Source organism: Microtus oregoni, unplaced genomic scaffold (genome assembly GCF_018167655.1).
Source record: "Microtus oregoni isolate MIOR12 unplaced genomic scaffold, Mior012 000054F_ref0000373, whole genome shotgun sequence".
NCBI lineage: Eukaryota > Metazoa > Chordata > Mammalia > Rodentia > Cricetidae > Microtus > Microtus oregoni.
Window position 1 is genome coordinate 5217324 of NW_024543830.1, and position 12155 is coordinate 5229478.

A 12155-nucleotide genomic window follows, 5' to 3' on the forward strand; every position below is an offset into this window, starting at 1 on the left:
TCATCTTCTCCCACAACTAACAATATTCTCAGAAAACAATATTATCTGACCAGAAAAACCATGTTTTCTAGTAAGCTTCCTCGGGGCACCCTTGACCTCTTTGTTTCTCAGGCTGTAGATGATGGGGGTAGCAATACAGAAGAGAACAGACACCAGGATGTCCATGTCCGAGGAATAGCCTTCCCTGGGTCGATCATAGTTGAAGTTGGCTGTTCCAAAGTAAACCACCACCACGGCGAGGTGGGAAGCACAGGTGGAGAAGGCCTTTCTCTGGCCCTGAGCAGAGGGAATCCTAAGGATGACAGAGATGATGAGTACGTAGGAGCCTGCAGTGAACAAGCAGGGGCTCAGGCCAATGGTGGCACTGGCCACATGGAGCACTGACTCATTGACAGAGGTGTCTGAGCAAGAGAGCTTCAGGAGCAGCGGGATGTCACAGAGAAAGTGGCTGATCTGGTTGGGTCCACACAGGGTGAGTGTGGCTGCCAGTGCCATGTGAGTCACAGAATTCACCACGCCACATAGCCATGAGCCTGCCACCAAGCAGACTCAGACCTTCACACTCATGAGAAGTGGATTCTGAAGATTGATCCCATAGCTGTCATAAGCCATGGATGCCATCAGATGCTCATTGGCTGCTTCTGTCACAAGCAAAAAGATGTAAGAGATGAGATCTTCTTAGGACAAGGTCTTCTTTTTCTAGCATACCTTGACTATGGTATAGCGCATGTCTAAGAAGTTCAAGTTATGGGTGAAACAACACAATGGAATGTGGAGGGAAAGACTGATCGACTACAGACGCATTTCCCAGAAAATTTGCCAGTTAAACAAACAAAGACCACTAAGACCAGGAAAAATGGCCCCTGCACTTCAAGATGGCAAAAAATTATGTAAGTTTAATTTAGCCATTGTTGTTTGGATCTCCATTTCTTTGAATTCTGTCTCAATTCAAGTTACAACTTGGAAGCAAAGATTTAGAACAGTAAGTGGTGGCAAACACAGGAGGAGCCCTAGATACCGCAGCTTGACTTTGAGAACAGGCTCTTTCCCGTGGGGTCTTCTTTATTTTCACGGTCCATATTGTCATCAGTCGTGAGCACAAAGGGGCAGAAGCGATGATGGATATCCTTGAAAGGCCTGTGAGCACAACAGAGGTAGCCTTCTGGGGTAAAGCTTCAGTGAATCAGCTCAGTGTTATTCCAGAATACGGGGAATATATAGGATTGGGAAGCGTGGGGACGAAGCCTAATTTGCGTTAAGTGGCACGCTCCTATCATAAGGCTTCCGATGTGGCAGCAGGGTCTATACTATAGCAAAGCTCCTAGTACAAATCTTAGTTACCGTATGTGCCGCAGCGGGAAAGGCTTCTAGCAGGAAACTGTGTCAAGGGTCATGCTAGAGATAAACCAGGCATCCAAGCTTAGAGACAGCTTTCAGATTCAGTCCTCTGGCGCCCAGAGACGTTCTTCCGACAAGGGCAGGTAGACGGCAGGAAGTTTAGCTAGGGATGGAGTCCGACATGTTGCTGAGCTTTGGAGAGAGCTGCCAGGCCACAATAGACTACAACCTCTGACCATCAAGATCTCCCAACACATTCCCGGGTTCCCTAGCTCTGGATTTATTCTTGTGTACGTTATCACTGTCTATTAGCTTTTTTTTTTTTTTGGATTTTCTATAAGTATCTAAATTCTACTAGGTAAAGAATTTTTTAAAGAAAGATTCATTTAAGAATTTTTTTAATTTTACATACTAGCCCCAGTTCCCCTTCTTTCACCCCCACTTGTCCCCATCCACTCTTCAGAGGGAGTAAGGCCATTCTTGGGAAGTCAATAAAGTCTGGTACACTAAATTGAGGCAGGAACAAGGCTCTCCTCCCTGTATCAAGACTGAGCAAGGTACCCCACCATAGGGAATGGGCTCCAAAAAGCCAGTTCATGCACCCAGGTTAAGTCCTGGTCCCACTACCAGGAGCCCCCCAAGAAATCAATAGGCAAATAATTTATATTAATTCATGCATGCTGTACAAACTGGTTAAACGAAAGGAAGAAAAATAAACTCAATGGTAAGCAGGAGACCAAGTGATCAGAAGAGAAAAGGATCTTCCTTTTGTCCCACCTTTTTCTGGCTGCTGCCAAAAAGTGATACCCACCATTGGGATGGAACCTCCCACATCTATTAAGGTGATAAAAGAAAAAAAAAGCCTCAGGTGATTCTAATTTATATCAAGTTGACATAAAAACCGGAGTTATTCTTCAACTCAAATGCATTTCATCCCAATCCCCTTCCAAGAGAAAAGTCACAATACCAGTTTTTGCCTTATAGACTGTGAGGTCATCTCCATGACCTCCAAATCCTGCAGAAGAGCATTTGCAGGTGTCATTAAGATTATTGGTCATTGGTGCCTAGCCCAATCATCATCCAATAGGCTTCCTCTGGCAGCTGATTGGAGCAGATGCAGAGACCCACAGCCAAACATTAAGCAGAGCTTGGGGAATCCTATGGAAGGAGGGGAGGAAGGACTGTAGGAGCCAGAGAGGTTGAGGGTACCAGGAGAACATGGCCCACAGAGTCATCTAAGCAGGGTTCACAGGGGTTCACAGGAACTGAAACTGCAATCATGGAGCCTGCAGGGGTCTGCGTTAGGCCCTCTACACACATGCTGTAGTTGTTTAACTTGGGGTGCTTGTGAGACTCCTAACAATGGGAAGTGGGGTGTATTTGACTCTTTTGCCTGCTCTTGGGACCCTTTTGCTCCTACTGGGTTGCCTTATCTAGTCTGGATATAATGGTTTGTGCCTAGTCTTATTGCATCTTATTATGCCTTGTTTGGTTGATAGCCTTGGAAGGCTCTTTTATGTAGGGAAACAAGAGAGGGGCAGTGGATCTGGGGGTGGGGCTGAGATAAGGGGAAGGAGGAGAGGCTGAGGTTGGGATATATCATATGAGAGAAGAATTAAAACAAAGATTATTGATCATATGACTTTAAAATAAAGAGGTTATAGGCCTGGAGAGATGTCTCAGTGGTTAAGAGTGTGTACTTGAAGAGACTGCAGTTCAGACCCTAGCATTCCATCTGAATGCCTAACAGTCACCTATAACCCTGGCTTTACACTGTAATGGGACATGTTTGTTCTCCAAGGACACGTGTACTTGCGTGTACATACTTCTACAAAAACATACACATATCTACACAATTTAAATAATAAAAAAATAAAATGCAGAGATTGGTTTGGATTGTTTGAGTGTAACTGTGTTAGCTACTTTTCAGTTGCTGTGGTAACATACGATGATCAGGAGCAACTTAGGGAAGAAAAGGCATTTTGGCTGATGTCTCCAGAGAGATAAAAGTCCACCAAGGCTGGAGACAATGTTAGAAAGCAGGCATGGCTGCCAAAGCAAGAAACTGAGAACTCACATCCTCAATCTCCAGCAAGAAGCAGAGAGCAGATTGGAAGTGGCACAAACCTTTAAACTCTCTAGGCCTGCCTCCAGTGACATATGTCCTGCAACAAGGCTGCACTTCCTGACGTCCCCAACAGCAATGGAAACCTAGTGCCCAAATGATAGAGCCTATGGGACCATTCCCCACTCAAATCACAGTGACTACTGAAGTAATAAGGGCGGCGGGGCTGCGTCCCCAACACCCCAGCCGCCTGCCCGGCTAGCTCAGTCGGTAGAGCATGAGACTCTTAATCTCAGGGTCGTGGGTTCGAGCCCCACGTTGGGCGCCATATGAAGTAATAAGGGCAGCGGGGCTGCATCCCCAACACTCCAGCCGCCTGCCCGGCTAGCTTATGCCCAGAAACAATTACACGGACACTGTATTCTTTTAATCACTGCTTGGCCCATTCTCTTCTAGGCTAATTCTCACATATTAATTTAGCCCATTTCTAATCATCTGTGTGTAGCACCCCAAGGTGCGCTTACCGGGAAGATTCTAGCCTATGTCCATCCTGGGTCAGATCTTCATCCTGGGAGCAGGGCATGGCGTCTCTCTCAGGCGTCTGCTCCTGAGAGCAGAGCTGTCGCGACTGAGCTCACTTCCTCTTCCTCCCAGCGTTCTGTTCTGTTTACTCCTCCCACCTATCCTCTAACCAATAAAATGGGCCAACGCAGTTCCTTTATTAGCCAATGACCTTCCTCCATCAGACTACTACATCAAAGGAGCATTTGAAGGCAGAGATAGTTCTCCAGAGGAAGATGAAGCCTAAGATTAAATCCACACCTTGGATTCAACATGACAGCGTTAGCTGGAAATGAAAGGGGCTAACCATTCAGGAAAAGGAGCTTTTGTCACACAACAATGAGAAACTGAATTTTTGCCAGCTTGAAGAAACTTGGAAGTGGGATCTTCCTCAGAGAGTTTTTAAACACTCTCCCTCCCCCATTCTCTTTTTCTTTCTTCCCAGTTCTACCACTCAGAAAACAAAGAGGATATAAAAAAACGCCAAATTTATACCATTCAATTTCCTATTTAGTAGCTCCATAAACAGGGAAAGATAAGCAAGGATCTGGAACCTTTGTGCAAATCAGTGATTTACAGCCAAAGTCATCATAGCATGTGTGTGTGTGTGTGTGTGTGTGTGTGTATGTATGTGAACATGTACAACAAGCATGTACATTGTACCAAAAATCATGAGTGGCGATCAGAGGGCAGCTTCTAGGAGTCAGTTCCTTCCTTCAGCTCTGGTCCTTTGGCTTGGTGGCAAAGGCTTTACCCACTGAGCCAGTGGGCCAGCCAATACTGTTTCATTTTGAAACAAAGTTTGGTAGAATTCCAGCCACACCATTCACTAACTACATCCTCCGGCCGGTTATGTCACAATGGCAGTAATGAGCACTTAAGCAAGGGATCAAAAAGCCCACAATCATCTAAAATATTTGTATTCTCACTCTTTACAAAGAAAAGTCCCCCAAGTCTTTGCGTAGTCTTTTGGGGGAGGGTGGCAACTTTAGTAGTACTGCTTAATCTAATTTGAATTTCAAAATCTCCACTTTGTCACTTGTTACCTTGACCTTAAGCTTTTTAATTAGCTTTGAAAGTTTGAATTTTGTCTTGTGTAAGATGAAATAATGTGAGAATTACAGAGTTTTTGTGAAAATTAAGTTAAGAAATGAATAACAGAGCAATTGGGAGGTGCTCACTTGGGAAACACAGATTGTCCTAGGGTTTCTATTGCTACAAGGGGATAGCATGACCAAAAGGCAGGATGGAGAGGAAAGGGTTTACTTGGCCTACACTTCCACATCACTGTTCATCATCAAAGGAAGCCAGGATACGAACTCAAGCAGGGCAGGTACCTGGAGGCAGGAGCTGATACAGAGGCTATGGAGAGGAGCTGTTTACTGGCTTGCTCCTCATGGCTTGCTCAGCCTGTTTTCTTATAGAATCCGGGACTAGCAGCCCAGGAGTGGCCCTCCCCCACCAATCACTACTTAAGAAAATACCTTTCAGATAGATCTTAAGGAGTCATTTTCTCAATTGAGGTTCCGTCCTTTCGATAACTCTTGCCTGTGTCAGGTTGACATAAAACTAGCCAGCATGCATACTGTCTCCCTAGTCTGCCCATACTCCACTCTGAGCTTCCTGTGAGATGTTCTTTCTCCAGCTTAAATCATTACTACTTCTACACCCCTTCCAGCTCCACCCAGAAGCAATAGTATAAATAATTAAATCCACACATTTTTCCCTTTTCATAAAACAAATATTCGTGAACAACCCCTACCTTTTGTCTTGTGTCATGGTTACGCATTCTGAGCATATTGTTATATGATTCCAGTAAGGAAAGAAGATAGATTTCATCACTGGCGGGTTTTTAGTAATATGATTTCCTCTAAAAAAAAATGGAGACATGACTCTGCAAGTCACGCTATAAAATGTTTAATAAAATTAGGGCACGAGCCTCTACATTTCCTCTCACAACATGCTCTCTCCGTTGGAAGCCTGAGATTGACATTTTCTGGTTCATTTCTCTCTTCCCCTGCCTGTGTCTAAATCTTCAGCAAATGTTGTTGATTCACCCTTTCAAATATACTTCAATTTATGAGTTTATTTCTATTCCTGTGATCAAACATAAATAGAATTTACAGGCTAGATCCTTTTCATTTTTCAAGTCTCAGCTTGAATATCACTTTTTTTGGATTTTAAAGTTGTATTACGTAGGGTCACATGAGGTCACATCCATGCAAGTGTACAATGTAGTGTAAACGTTCCCCATCCCCCGATACTTTCTTTTCTCCTCTCTCCCTCCCATCAGCCCCCTTTGTTCTCCTAGATTCTTTCACTTCTTCTTTTATGCCATGTGCACGTATATGACTTTATAGCTTTATAAAGTTTAAGAACAGTGAGTGAGGGTGAGTTCAATATTTATTTTTCTGGAGACTGACTTACATCACTTAATAGGATAATTTCCAGTTGAATCCATTTTCTTGTAAATGACGAAGCTTTATTCCTTTCTGTGGCTGAAGGATTCCAGTGTGATTATGAGCCACTTAAATTTGTTTTTATGTGTGTGTTTGTGTGAACTTACGTATGCATGTGTTCACATGTGCCTGGGGAGACCGAGGTCAATCTAGAGGGTCATTCTTCAGATGCCGCCCACCTTGTTGTTTGACGCAAGTCTCTCGAAGGCTTTCGAGCTCACTGAGTAGACAGGGCTGTTTGACTAGTAGGTCCCAGAACCCTGTCTGTCTCTGCCTCTTCAGGACAGATCAGAAACACACGCCACACCCTCAACTTCTTCATATAGAGTCTGGGGCTCCGACTCATGTCCTAAAACGTGTACGGCAAATACCGACTAAACCACATCCCCAGCGCCCAGCCACATTTTCTTCTTAGCTGGCTCTCAAAGTTGCTCTCCCGAAGAGTACTGTGGCAAAGGCTGATGCCCTGTCTCTGTGTTACCTTGACTTAAAGCCATTTGTGTAAATACCCAGGCATGATATAGGTGGGTATATCATTTCTCTATTGAGGAATCTCCACCCTGAATTCCCCAGTGGCCAGGCATGTGTACAACCCCATCAATGTGCCTGAGGGTTCCCTTCGCCCACATCCTCCCCAATACTTGTTAATCATTTTCTTGAAGACTGACATCCTGATGGGGTTGAGATGGGATCTCGGTGTCATTTTTATTGCATTTCTTGAATGGTCCTTTGCATCCAATCTCTTAAGAACTGTCGATCATAATGTATTTAAAAACGCTGCAAACAGAAGTCACACCATGCAACAAGGCTCACATAGGAGGTTTATTTGAAGAGGAGAGAGAAGGGGCGTGGGGCGTGGAAGGAGACTCATTCCTAGGAACAAGAGCGGTGGAAGAGAAAGAGCGGGGGGAGGGGGAGGGAAAGATGGGGTTTTTCAAGACAGGGGTTCTCTGTAGCTTTGGTGCCTGTCCTGGAACTAGCTCTTGTAGACCAGGCTGGTCTCAAACTCACAGAGATCCGCTTGCCTCTGCCTCCCAAGTGCTGGGATTAAAGGCGTGCGTCACTATAGCAAATGTGCACGCGAAGTACTTCCTGGCTACGGTTGAGAACACATCCTGTCAGGACCCCAAGGGCAGACTGGTACAGATGCCTGAATCCTAATACCCCCTTTTGTTTATTATAAAAAGGTAAGGTTATAAAGAGGTAGCAGGTGAGGTGGGGAATGGACACTGTGTTCTTGAAATTGCTTCGTGATGATAGGGGCGGGGGTTGCGCAGTCTTTGCGGGACCTGAGAAAGCTCAGGTGCTGGCCACATCCTGGGGTATCGGACTGTTTCATTTCACTGTCTGGGCTCTGTGGAACCATCAGGTGCCACTTGGACCTGGCAAAATGCTATTCCAGGTGGATCCAAGTTGACTCCCTGAAGCTCACAAGAACTTTAAGTTTACAAAAGGGATAAGTTTTAGAGACATTAGAAAGCAACCAAAGAGAACTGAAAATCCCGATCTTGTGGCTACAGTACTATAGTAGTATAGTCTTTAGTGATCTGCCAGAGCTAGACTCTAGCTTCATTTATTGAAATTCTCTGGAAGCTTGGTGTCGAACAGTTGGCAAAGATATAAGTACTTAGGCGTTCTAAACCAAAGTTACTAATCCAAAAACATTTGAGGCTTGTTGCTGCTTTCTTCCTCTACAGGAGATCAAATGAACAGAGAGCTCATTAGGATTGAGAAGTGTACTCTTTAACCTTAGTTAAGATGGCTGCCAGCCACATAGCTGCTGACATCATGATGAGGTCACCAGCCAAGAAGGAGAAGAGCCACATGGTTGCTGTTTAGATAAAAAGAAAGGAAGGGTCAGTGTGTGCTGAGCAAGAGGAAGCTGACTTCTCCATCTGACCCGCATGTTACAGCAAACAGGACATTTAGAGAGGGAGAGCAGACAGTAAAAGAAAGAAGAGAATTCTTTCTTGGTGTCCTGACTGCTTAACCCAGGGTATACTGAGGCCAGATTTGATTTGAAAGGAGTGGTCGGTGGGTCTCCAAAAGACATCCCAATGGGAGCGAGGAGCTATAGACGATGACACAGCTCCCATGAGTGAGCAGAGAAGTCAGACCCAAGGGGCTGCAATTTCTAGGGTCCCAGGAATTCAGAGAGGATCAGATTAAGTAGGCACAGACCATCCCATGTGAAACCACACAACAGGGGCCAAGGGCTCTGAACCCTAGAGAGACACAGCCACCTGGTATCAGGCAAATATTTGGTACCAACAGAGAGAAGTTCTGTTTTATCTAAACAGCTTTGAGAAAAGCCGGAAGGCGAGGAGAGGACTGTGCTTGAGAAAGGAAGCCTCGCATCCAGGGAAATGGTCAGAGGCTGGTGGACCCGCCAAAGACCCAGTTGCCGGTATTGAACAGAAGGCAGAGCCGCCAGTGAACGAGAAAGCAGATTTGCTGCAGGCAGAAGAGAGCCGGTCAGAAAGCAGTATCTAAATGGTCTTTGAGCCAGATCTGACTGCAAAGGTGGATGAGTTTGGAAGTCCTTAAGAATTCAAAGAGGGCTGGGCGGTGGTGGCGCACGCCTTTAATCCCAGCACTCGGGAGGCAGAGGCAGGCGGATCTCTGGGAGTTCGAGGCCAGCCTGGTCTACAAGGGCTAGTTCCGGGACAGGCACCAAAGCTACAGAGAAATCCTGTCTCAAAAAACAAAACAAAACAAAACAAAAAAAAAAAAAAGAATTCAAAGAGGGTCACTTTTGAGAAGATGCAGGCTGCTCAATGATTTATCAAACACAGAACAGGGGCCAAAGGCTCTAAACGAGAGAGTCAGAGAGTCATGGTTGCCTCGTACCAGGACTTGAGGGTGCCAAAAGGTGAGAAACCACGCTTGAGAGATGAGTCCTCCACTCGGAGGTGGAAAAGAGAGGGCTCACCAGTCATGTCAGTGTTAGATGGAGGGGCTCAGTGATTTGCTAGTTGGAAAAGTGAGGGTGTCGTATGTGGGCCAGGTTCCAGGGTCCTGGCATGCCTCAGACTGCCAGCAGGCCGGAGGAAGCACCAGGAGAGCCTTTCCTGGTCAGGGAAACAACGTCGTAATTTAAAATATGCCGTGAAGAGAGAGTCATCCGTACAACAGGGCTCAGCTGGGAGGTTTATTGGAAGAGGACAGAGAAGGGACAGAGAAGGGACAGAGAAAGTGGCAGAGAGGGGGACAGAGATTGGTCCCTGGGGACAAGAGTGGCAGAAGAGAGAGGGGGCAAGAAGAGAAGGAGGGAGGGAGGGAGGGAGGGAGAGAGAGAGAGAGAGAGAGAGAGAGAGAGATGGGGGGTGGGAACAAAGCTAACATACACAGGAGATGCTCTTAGTGGGGACGCATTCTGTCAGGACCCTAAGGGCAGACCAATACAGGTGCCTGAATCCTAACACTGTCTGCTTTATTTATTGATTGGGTTGCTTGGTTTTTGGTGTTTAGTTTCTCTAGCTCTTTGTGTTTTCTAAATATTGACCATGTATATAACTATGCATATATATATATTTATGTATGTATATGTATATATATATGTATAGCTAGTAAAGATTTCTATTTATTCTGTAGCTGTCTCTTCATTCAAGTAATTGTTTTTGGTTCATAAACTTTTTAATTTCTTTTTTATTGGAAATAGATTTTTTCCCATACACTATAGTCTGATTACAGTTTCCCCTCCCCCAATGCCTCCCAGGTTCTCTTTACTTCTCCATCCACCCAAATCCATATCCTTTCTCTATCTCATTAGAATATAAACAGGCATCTAAAAATAACAACAAAATAAAAACAAACAGACCAGAATAAGACAAACAAACAAACAGAAAAATGAGCCAAAGAAAAAACACAAGAAAAACATATAAACTCAGAGACACACATGTTCGCACATACAGAAACCCCCTAAAAAACATTATATATACGCAAAGGACCCGAAGGGAGGACCATTTGTGAGCGGTTATCAATTGAAGACTGTTTCTAGTTTAGAGAGGAAGGTGCTTTTTAATTTCTTGAAACTCCATTTGTCCCCTGCTGGCACTTTCCCCAGTCTCTCAAGTCACTCAGACAGTGTTTATCTAAACCTGGAGAGTTTCCCTGAATTCCCTTCTGTCTTTCAGAGTCTCAGATCTTGTATTCAACTATTGATCCATTTGAAGTTTGTTTTGTGCAGAGTGAGACTTAAGAATCTAGCTTCATTCTTTTTTTATTTTAAATTTATTTTATTTTTATTTTATGTCTGTGAGTGTTTTGCCTGCACAGACCCACGAAGGTCAGAAGAGATCATCTGATCCCTGGTACAGGATTTTAGGATGCTGGAAGCCACAGTGAGGGTGCTGAAAACCAAACCCAGGTCCTCTGTAAGAGTGGCAGGTGTTGCTATAACCATTGAGCCACCTGTCTCTCCAGCCCCTTCTTTCTTTCTTCTGTGCAGTGATGAGGCAGGCAGGCCTGCTTTTCATCCCTTCTGGCTCCCGCACAGCTAGCTTAGCCCCGGAAATAATAACACAGAAACTGTATTCATTTAGACACTGCCTGGCTCATTAGTTCTAACCTCTTATTGGCTAGCTCTTACATATTGATTCAATCCATTTCTAATAACGTGTATCACCACTTGACTGTGGCTTACAGGGATGAGTCTAACCTGCGTCTGTCTCAGAGAGGAGAGCCATGGCATCTGTCTGACTCTGCTTTCTTCTCCCAGAATTCTGTTCGGTCTACTCCACCTATCTAAATTCTGCCCTATCAAAAAGCCAAGACCGTTTCTTTATTTGACCAATGCAAGTAACACATAGACAGAAGACCCTCCTACACCACTTCTGCATGCTGATAACTAATTTTTCCAGAACCCTGTTTTTGCAGCTGCTGTCTTTTCTTTAATATGCATATCTGTTTGACATGTTTACCAAAACTCAGTAACTGAGGCCGTGCAGGGTTATGTTTGGATCTTCTGTTCTATTCCATTGGTTTGCATATTTGTTTTCATGGGAGTCCCGTGTGCTTCCATTACAATGGCTCTGCAGCGTGATGTGAGCTGAGGGTGGGGCTGTTCTGCCTCTGGGTTTCATTGTGGCTGCTTTGATTCTCTAGGGACTTCTGTGCTTTCATAAGAATTTAAGATGACCTTTTGTAGTTCTGTGAATAATGCCACTAAAGTCTCAATGGAGATTGCATTGTATCTGTAGATTGCTTTTGGTAGTACGGCCATCTTCACAGTATTAATTATCCTAATCAATAAGCATGGGAAGCTTTTTTATCATCCAGCTACTTCTTCACTCTCTTTCTTCAGTGTTCCTAAGTTTTTATTGCAGAGATATCTTCCTTGCTTACATTTATTCTTATTATTTTGTGGAGAAAATTATAAATGGGGTTGTTCTTATTTTTTTCTCAGCATAGTTATTCTTAATATAAATGAGGGTTGATGGCTCAGTGGTTAAGAATAGTGCCACTCTTCCAAGGGACCCAAGTTAAATTCTCAGCACCCATATGGTTGATTCACAAATGTCTATAATTCAGTTCCAGGGATCTGAAGCCCTTTCCCAGCAACTGCAGTCACCAGGCAGGCATGTGGTGCACAGATATACAATCAAGCAAAATACTGATACACAGAAAGTAAAAATGAATAAATCATCTACATATATGATAAATAGATAAAATGTTAGATACATAGGTAGGTAGGTAGAGATAGATAGGTAAAATGGTAGGTGATAGATAGA

General features: G+C 44.3%; 1 non-coding gene and 1 pseudogene across 1 annotated transcript; one reads left to right on the forward strand and one right to left on the reverse strand.

The window, feature by feature from the left end:
• The window catches only part of LOC121437798, a 150220-nt pseudogene continuing 138065 nt past the window's right edge, over positions 1-12155 (reverse strand).
• On the forward strand, positions 3656-3728 carry Trnak-cuu. The gene has a single exon. It is a non-coding gene; the product is annotated as a tRNA-Lys (tRNA).